This window comes from Condylostylus longicornis, unplaced genomic scaffold, assembly GCF_029603195.1.
Source record: "Condylostylus longicornis isolate FDR11 unplaced genomic scaffold, ASM2960319v2 ptg000038l, whole genome shotgun sequence".
Lineage (NCBI taxonomy): Eukaryota > Metazoa > Arthropoda > Insecta > Diptera > Dolichopodidae > Condylostylus > Condylostylus longicornis.
In genome coordinates, this window is record NW_026578007.1 from 9,422,386 (window position 1) to 9,433,065 (window position 10,680).

The 10,680-nt window shown below is 24.4% G+C and overlaps 1 pseudogene; it reads left to right on the top strand.

Moving 5' to 3' along the window:
- The first annotated feature begins 574 nt into the window (after positions 1-574).
- Positions 575-1,409, top strand: LOC129609276 (uncharacterized; annotated as a pseudogene).
- The last annotated feature ends 9,271 nt before the right edge of the window (positions 1,410-10,680 follow it).

The window sequence follows — 10,680 nt, forward strand, 5'->3', positions numbered from 1 at the left end:
AGATGATATTTAATGATTTAGATGATTAATATGACATAAAATATAATACAAAATTATTACTTTAGAATTAGTTCTTAGTTTTATATTACACTAGTAAACTACTTATTAAAATTTTTCGTCAATCTCTTAAAACCGAACCTATATTATAGCTGCAAAATAAAAGTAACTTCTACTATAAAGTAGTTTGAATATAAAAGTAACTTTCACTACTTTTCAAAGTACTGTGGTTTCAACACTGAATTGTATACTCATACACGTTAATAATTTCACATGTTTATCCGGAGGCATTGTTGTGTAATTGACGATGACGATCAGATAAACAATAATACTATGAATATAACAAAAGATCCTTATAAAAATAAATAAATATTTAAAAAATCCTGAGAAATTTTTTAAATATTTATGATATACTCAACAGTAACAGCTGATACGTCAAGCCAATAGGATGATTTGGAATTAGTGTATTTTATTTTCGGGCAAATTTCCATGTGATTCAACTAAACCTGAAAAAAATTGAATAAAATTTCAATAAGAATTTTGTTTTACTATTTGTTAAGTTAAATTGTGAAAAAAAATGTCTGATATTAAAGTATGTGCTGCAGTTGAATCTGATTGTAATGATATTTTAGGATTTTTGCGTGAATCATATTAACCAGAAGAACCATTAACTTTAGCACTGGAACCATTTCAACAAGCTGATGAAGATGAAAAATTTAATATGTCTTGTATTAAACATGGCACTTGTATTATCGCCTATGCTGAGGAAGATAAAAACAATGCAACTAGTGTAAAAACTAGTAGTGATATTAAAAACAATGGCTCTGAAGTAAACTCAACGACAAATACAGGAAATGCCAGAAATTTATTTGATGCATTAATTGCTGGTTCAAAATATCCGGGTGAACCTGAACCCTTAATGGATGCATCAAACACAGTAAAAAGTATGAAATAGTCAAAAATGTTAAAACTTTTAAGTTATTTAAAATTAAAATCAAATGTTTTTGAAAATTTTAATTGTCAAAGTGGTGTACACTGTCATGCAATGGCCGTTCATCAAAATATAAGAGGAAAATCGATTGGTTCAAAAATGTTAAAAGAAATTATAAAAGTTTGTAAAAATTTAAAAAATCCTGTAATTAAAACTGGATTGTACTAGCGTATATTCAATTAAATTATGTGAAAAATTAAATATGGTTTGTTTATATGAAATGGAATATACTGACTATATTGATCAATATGGAGAACAAATTTTACGACCACCATTACCCCATAAATTAATAAAATGTTTTGGAAAACGAACTGATGATGATGATATTAATAATGAGAATGACATTAAGATTTTTTAATTCTTAATCAAATAATAATATAAATATATTTTTAATTCATTAATATTTTAATTAAAGTGTAAAATTTTGTTTAAAAGGTTTTTTAATTACAGTAATATTTTACCATTCGCAAAATGTTTTATGAAAATTATTTAGAATTTTATTGAATTTGAAATTCATTTTTAGGTATAATGGTAAAAAAAGTATTGAAGTGGCCCCCCCAAGTAATACTAAAAATGGAGACGTTGTAATGGACATCTATGTAGTCTAAAATACTAAAAATGATCTATGTAATCATAAAAATGGAGACGTTGTTGTGGACATATTGGTAACGCTGCTGTAGAATAAAAAGTAGAAATTATATTCCCACACATTCCTGTACTTCTTTCTGTGTTTTCAAAATATATTGGCGTGGTTTGTTGCAATCAATTTTATTGATAAATAGAGCGTGGCATTTTTTCATTTAATTTGTTAAATTCAGATTTTTTTAAGGACGTAAATGCAAGTACGTCGAAGTTTTAAAGAGCAAGAATCATTATAAAGTTGATTATGAATTTATAAGTTACTAATATAAATTATGTATGTTGTAATTTTATATTCTTAAATATAATATAGACAACACAATTAATACACGATTCTAATTATACACAATTCTAATTACTGAGTCGATATAAAATGAATAAGTTACTTAATATTATTTATAATTTTCATAGTGGAAAGCTTTTGAGAAAAATTGTGTTGAATAATTTTTTCAAAGTTTTGTACTGTACTTGCATTGTACTACACAGTACACTCCATGAATTATCTCTTCTCTCTTGCAATTTGTGTTTCAAATATTCAACTCGCTTTACTCAATTTTATACTTAATTAAATTATTGTTACTAATGGAAATAAAAGTTCGTTGTGGGAAGCAAAATAAAATGCTAAGTTTTACATATATTATGATTGAAATAAGAACATGGTATGCATTTATGAATTTCTCTTTATAATAATCTTACCTATAAGTATTACATAAATGCTTATGTTAATTAAGTGTGCCATTAATGATTTTTATTAATATGATTTAATGTTAATTTGTTTTGGAAATTTTATGAAAAAATTGTAAGCTATATTCGAGTATGATATTTCCCCCACATTATAGAGACTTAATACATAGTCTTATACATAATGAATATGTGAATTTTATTAACTTGTGACAAAATTTCGGCCAGAAAACCGCACTCTAGTTGAAAAATTGAAAATATTGTGCTTGTTTAATTAAACTTTTGTTCCTTTAGAATTTCCTAAATAATAACGTTATTATAACCTTCGTTAATTGGGTAATTCTGTATAAAATTAGAATTTATTCGTTCAGTTTAATTCTCCCTTCCTTCTAATACAAATTCTTTATCTTCAAATTCTTCAAAACTGTTAACGCGAAACTCTCTGTCCAATCTCGTAATTCACGTTAGTTATTTCACTTCCATTCAATTGAAATAATTTTTTTTTCATTCCAATAAAATTTTCATAAAATTTATGTTTATCTATTAAAAATGTAAATATTAATTTGGAAATAGAAATTTGGATTCCAACAAAGGTCTCTAGATATCACAAAATTTTTTTCTTCTATATAAATTTTATTATTTTACAAAAAAAAAAGCTTCAAAATACAAAAAAAAAAAATTTTAAATTGTAAAATCTGGCTTCGAACTCAATCATATTATTTACGTATAAAAACAAAAAATGTCAAAATTTTGACGGATCCAGACGTAAGTCCCGTCTAAAAATTGACCAGCTTCTAGCCACAGCATGTGCGGTCATACTCCAATTCTAAAAACTTAAGTATAGAAATTGTTTTGAAAACTTTTAACTTAATCTAATAACACATTCACACAACAACTAACAAACACAACAACATTCACACAAAATATGTAGGAACAAATTCTTAATATAAACCACCATTATAGTATACATATATTTTTCAAAATTTTTTTAATTTTTAAATATTTACGAGGATAAAATTTTTCTTTTTTCATTTTCAATTCAAAATGAAAAAAGAAAAATTTAAAAATTTTTTTTTTAAAAAAAGGTAAAATTTGGATTCGAACTCAAGCATATTATTTTCGTATAAAAACAAAAATTGTCCAAATTTTGTATAGAAAATATAGAAAGAATTAGAATTAAATTAGAATTTCAAAATTAATAATAAAATTGACGAAAATAAATAAATAATGAAAGGAATTTGAGAAAAATGAACCGGAACTTACGCAGAAATAATGAAGAAGTGAAAATTATAAAAGTACAAACGTACATAAATTGCAAAAAAATGTGGAATTATTCTAATTTCATACAGCGGATTTTGAATTATTTTTAAAAATACACTTTTGAACAATATGCAATCAATTTTGAAGATCGAATTCGTTGCGAAGGAGGCAGAATTTAAACCGAAATCAAAAAATAGTCGGAAGAATATGGTTGAAAATATTGAAATTGATAATTGTAAAAAGATCTAAAGTCTAGGATAATAAAAAGGAGCAGCTTCGGCAAAATTTTACAAGACTAGGTAAGATAATTTTATTAAAAATATTCAAATGTTTTTAAACAAACTAATATTTTAAGATTCTTCAATGAAACCCCTACAACTTTTATCTAACTACTTAATTATGTGATATAAAAACTATATAGTTTGTTAAGGAAGCAATTTACTTGAAAATTAACTAATTAACTGAAATTTAGTTAAAGTTTAATTGAAAATTAGATAATATTGAGATTTTTTTTTTAATTTGAAGAAAGAATTTTGGATAATTATTGAAGATTTGCCAATAATGATTTATAAAATTTTGCACCTTCTGATTGAGAATGTTACTTTAAATTTTAATGAATGAAGGTGATTATTTCTTTAAACAGTATTGCCATAGTTAAAATTTTTATTAGATATTATAATTTTAGGAAAGCATATACTAAAAAGTTGAAAAAACAAAAACTTCATAAATGTTTTTGAACTTCATAAATGTTTAACTGTTTGTCAAAAAATGTCAAAAAATTTTAGCTGGAAAATTAAGGAATTAATGAATTCGCCTTATTTCAACTGAGGAGCCAGAAGTTGCATTACTATTTAATTATTTTTTTATTGGATAGACAAAGTAATTTTAAAATTAGTTAAATTTCCATTTCGATAAATAAAGTAATCACATAAAAAGTTTAAAAAATGTCAAAATAAGGATTGATCAAGGAAACTGAAGTATATTTTATCGAGATTTCAATGTTTGGATTTGTATTTCTATGAAATTAATAAGTCGAATTTTCAAAATGGAGAATAATTGGTTTTATGGTTAGTTTTCCAAAAAAACTAACCATAACACAAAAATAATTAGAAAACTAAAGTAAATTTATTTTAATAATTAAGGCAACAGTCGCAATTACTCAAAGCTGAGTGAGATATTAAGTAAAACAGGCATATGTAATTGAAAAGAAAAAATAAGAAAATTTAGAAATTTTCGTTATTAGATTAGTTACAGTAAAATAACTATATGCGTTATATTTGAATCATGAAAATTGTAGATCGGTATGTTTGAGAGAATTCTGAGGATTATGACAAACTTTTAACATTTCAGAATTACAAAAGTATCTAAAATTTTATAAGTAGCTTATTTATTATTTATTAATAATTAGGTAATATTTAATATTTAGATGATATTTAATGATTTAGATGATTAATATGACATAAAATATAATACAAAATTATTATTTTAGAATTAGTTCTTAGTTTTATATTACACTAGTAAACTACTTATTAAAATTTTTCGTCAATCTCTTAAAACCGAACCTATATTATAGCTGCAAAATAAAAGTAACTTCTACTATAAAGTACTTTGAATATAAAAGTAATTTTCACTACTTTTCAAAGTACTGTGGTTTCAACACTGAATTGTATACTCATACACGTTAATAATTTGACATGTTTATCCGGAGGCATTGCTGTGTAATTGACGATGACGATCAGATAAACAGTAATACTATGAATATAACAAAAGATAAAAAAAATCCTGAGAAATTTTTTAAATATTTATGATATACTCAACAGTAACAGCTGATACGTCAAGCCAATAGGATGATTTGGAATTAGTGTATTTTATTTTCGGGCAAATTTCCATGTGATTCAACTAAACCTAAAAAAAAATTGAATAAAATTTCAATAAGAATTTTGTTTTACTATTTGTTAAGTTAAATTGTGAATAAAAAATGTCTGATATTAAAGTATGTGCTGCAATTGAATCTGATTGTAATGATATTTTAGGATTTTTGCGTGAATCATATTAACCAGAAGAACCATTAACTTTAGCACTGGAACCATTTTAACAAGCTGATGAAGATGAAGAATTTAATATGTCTTGTATTAAACATGGCACTTGTATTATCGCCTATGCTGAGGAAGATAAAAACAATGCAACTAGTGTAAAAACTAGTAGTGATATTAAAAACAATGGCTCTGAAATAAACTGAACGACAAATACAGGAAATGCCAGAAATTTACTTGGTGCATTAATTGCTGGTTCAAAATATCCGGGTGAACCTGAACCCTTAATGGATGCATCAAACACAGTAAAAAGTATGAAATAGTCAAAAATGTTAAAACTTTTAAGTTATTTAGAATTAAAATCAAATTTTTTTGAAAATTTTAATTGTCAAAGTGGTGTACACTGTCATGCAATGGCCGTTCATCAAAATGTAAGAGGAAAATCGATTGGTTCAAAAATGTTAAAAGAATTTATAAAAGTTTGTAAAAATTTAAAAAATGCTGTAATTAAAACTGGATTGTACTAGCGTATATTCAATTAAATTATGTGAAAAATTAAATATGGTTTGTTTATATGAAATGGAATATACTGACGATATTGATCAATATGGAAAACAAATTTTACGACCACCATTACCCTATAAATTAATAAAATGTTTTGGGAAACGAACTGATGATGATAATATTAATAATGAGAATGACATTAAGATTTTTTAATTCTTAATCAAATAATAATATAAATGTATTTTTAATTCATTAATATTTTAATTAAAGTGTAAAATTTTGTTTAAAAGGTTTTTTAATTACAGTAATATTTTACCATTCGCAAAATGTTTTATGAAAATTATTTAGAATTTTATTGAATTTGAAATTTATTTTTAGGTATAATGGTAAAAAAAGTATTGAAGTGGCCCCCCCAAGTAATACTAAAAATGGAGACGTTGTAATGGACATCTATGTAGTCTAAAATACTAAAAATGATCTATGTAATCATAAAAATGGAGACGTTGTTGTGGACATATTGGTAACGCTGCTGTAGAATAAAAAGTAGAAATTATATTCCCACACATTCCTGTACTTTTTTCTGTGTTTTCAAAATATATTGGCGTGGTTTGTTGCAATCAATTTTATTGATAAATAGAGCGTGGCATTTTTTCATTTAATTTGTTAAATTCAGATTTTTTTAAGGACGTAAATCCAAGTACGTCGAAGTTTTAAAGAGCAAGAATCATTATAAAGTTGATTATGAATTTATAAGTTACTAATATAAATTATGTATGTTGTAATTTTATATTCTTAAATATAATATAGACAACACAATAAATACACAATTCTAATTACTGAGTCGATATAAAATGAATAAGTTACTTAATATTATTAGTATAGTATATTCGAGTATGATATTTCCCCCACATTGTAGAGACTTAATACATTGTCTTATACATAATGAATATGTGAATTTTATTAACTTTTGATAAAATTTCGGCCAGAAAACCGCACTCTAGTTGAAAAATTGAAAATATTGTGCTTGTTTAATTAAACTTTTGTTCCTTTAGAATTTCCTAAATAATAACGTTATTTTAACCTTCGTTAATTGGGTAATTCTGTATAAAATTAGAATTTATTCGTTCAGTTTAATTCTCCCTTCCTTCTAATACAAATTCTTTATCTTCAAATTCTTCAAAACTGTTAACGCGAAACTCTCTGTCCAATCTCGTAATTCACGTTAGTTATTTCACTTCCATTCAATTGAAATAAATTTTTTTTCACTCCAATAAAATTTTCATAAAATTTATGTTTATCTATTAAAAATGTAAATATTAATTTGGAAATAGAAATTTGGATTTCAACAAAGGTCTCTAGATATCACAAAATTTTTTCTTCTACAATTTTATTGTTTTACAAAAAAAAAAGCTTCAAAATACAAAAAAAAAAAATTTTAAATTGTAAAATCTGGCTTCGAACTCAATCATATTATTTACGTATAAAAACAAAAAATGTCAAAATTTTGACGGATCCAGACGTAAGTCCCGTCTAAAAATTGACCAGCTTCTAGCCACAGCATGTGCGGTCATAATCCAATTCTAAAAACTTAAGTATAGAAATTGTTTTGAAAACTTTTAACTTAATCTAATAACACATTCACACAACAACTAACAAACACAACAACATTCACACAAAATATGTAGGAACAAATTCTTAATATAAACCACCAAATTATATTATACATATATTTTTTTCAAAATTTTTTATTTTTTAAATATTTACGAGGATAAAATTTTTCTTTTTTCATTTTCAATTCAAAATGAAAAAAGAAAAATTAAAAAATTTTTTTTTTAAAAAAAGGTAAAATTTGGATTCGAACTCAAGCATATTATTTTCGTATAAAAACAAAAATTGTCCAAATTTTGTATAGAAAATATAGAAAGAATTAGAATTAAATTAGAATTTCAAAATTAATAATAAAATTGACGAAAATAAATAAATAATGAAAGGAATTTGAGAAAAATGAACCGGAACTTACGCAGAAATAATGAAGAAGTGAAAATTATAAAAGTACAAACGTACAGAAATTGCAAAAAAATGTAGAATTATTCTAATTTCATACAGGCGATTTTGAATTATTTTTAAAAATACACTTTTGAACAATATGCAATCAATTTTAGAGATCGAATTTGTTGCGAAGGAGGCAGAATTTAAACCGAAATTAAAAAATAGTCGGAAGAATATGGTTGAAAATATTGAAATATGTATAATGAAATTTCCAAAATTGATAATTGTAAAAAGATCTAAAGTCTAGGATAATAAAAAGGAGCAGCTTCGGCAAAATTTTACAAGACTAGGTAAGATAATTTTGTTAAAAATATTCAAATGCTCTTAAACAAACTAATATTTTAAGATTCTTCAATGAAACCCCTACAACTTTTATCTAACTACTTAATTATGTGATATAAAAACTATATAGTTTGTTCAGGAAGCAATTTACTTGAAAATTAACTAATTAACTGAAATTTAGTTAAAGTTTAATTGAAAATTAGATAATATTGAGATTTTTTTTTTAATTTGAAGAAAGAATTTTGGATAATTATTGAAGATTTGCCAATAATGATTTATAAAATTTTGCACCTTCTGATTGAGAATGTTACTTTAAATTTAAATGAATGAAGGAGATTATTTCTTTAGACAGTATTGCCATAGTTAAAATTTTTATTAGATATTATAATTTTAGGAAAGCATATACTAAAAATTTGAAAAAACAAAAACTTCATAAATGTTTTTGAACTTCATAAATGTTTAACTGTTTGTCAAAAAATGTCAAAAAATTTTAGCTGGAAAATTAAGGAATTAATGAATTCGCCTTATTTCAACTGAGGAGCCAGAAGTTGCATTACTATTTAATTATTTTTTTATTGGATAGACAAAGTAATTTTAAAATTAGTTAAATTTCGATATTGTACTATTCAATTAAATATTCATTCATTTTCTTCAATCACAAAGTAATCACATAAAAAGTTGAAAGAGTCAAAATAAGGATTGATCAAGGAAACTGAAGTATTATCGAGATTTCATTGTTTGGATTTGTATTTCTATGAAATTAATAAGTCGAATTTTCAAAATGGAGAATAATTGGTTTTATGGTTAGTTTTCCAAAAAAACTAACCATAACACAAAAATAATTAGAAAACTAAAGTAAATTTATTTTAATAATTAAGGCAACAGTCGCAATTACTCAAAGCTGAGTGAGATATTAAGTAAAACAGGCATATGTAATTGAAAAGAAAAAATAAGAAAATTTAGAAATTTTCGTTATTAGATTGTATATATGCGTTATATTTGAATCATGAAAATTGTAGATCTGTATGTTTGAGAGAATTCCGAGGATTATGACAAACTTTTTACATTTCAGAATTACAAAAGTATCTAAAATTTTATAAGTAGCTTATTTATTATTTATTAATAATTAGGTAATATTTAATATTTAGATGATATTTAATGATTTAGATGATTAATATGACATAAAATATAATACAAAATTATTATTTTAGAATTAGTTCTTAGTTTTATATTACACTAGTAAACTACTTATTAAAATTTTTCGTCAATCTCTTAAAACCGAACCTATATTATAGCTGCAAAATAAAAGTAACTTCTACTATAAAGTAGTTTGAATATAAAAGTAACTTTCACTACTTTTCAAAGTACTGTGGTTTCAACACTGAATTGTATACTCATACACGTTAATAATTTGACATGTTTATCCGGAGGCATTGTTGTGTAATTGACGATGACGATCAGATAAACAATAATACTATGAATATAACAAAAGATAAAAAAAATCCTGAGAAATTTTTTAAATATTTATGATATACTCAACAGTAACAGCTGATACGTCAAGCCAATAGGATGATTTGGAATTAGTGTATTTTATTTTCGGGCAAATTTCCATGTGATTCAACTAAACCTAAAAAAAATTGAATAAAATTTCAATAAGAATTTTGTTTTACTATTTGTTAAGTTAAATTGTGAATAAAAAATGTCTGATATTAAAGTATGTGCTGCAATTGAATCTGATTGTAATGATATTTTAGGATTTTTGCGTGAATCATATTAACCAGAAGAACCATTAACTTTAGCACTGGAACCATTTTAACAAGCTGATAAAGATGAAGAATTTAATATGTCTTGTATTAAACATGGCACTTGTATTATCGCCTATGCTGAGGAAGATAAAAACAATGCAACTAGTGTAAAAACTAGTAGTGATATTAAAAACAATGGCTCTGAAGTAAACTCAACGACAAATACAGCAAATGCCAGAAATTTATTTGGTGCATTAATTGCTGGTTCAAAATATCCGGGTGAACCTGAACCCTTAATGGATGCATCAAACACAGTAAAAAGTATGAAATAGTCAAAAATGTTAAAACTTTTAAGTTATTTAGAATTAAAATCAAATTTTTTTGAAAATTTTAATTGTCAAAGTGGTGTACACTGTCATGCAATGGCCGTTCATCAAAATGTAAGAGGAAAATCGATTGGTTCAAAAATGTTAAAAGAATTTATAAAAGTTTGTAAAAA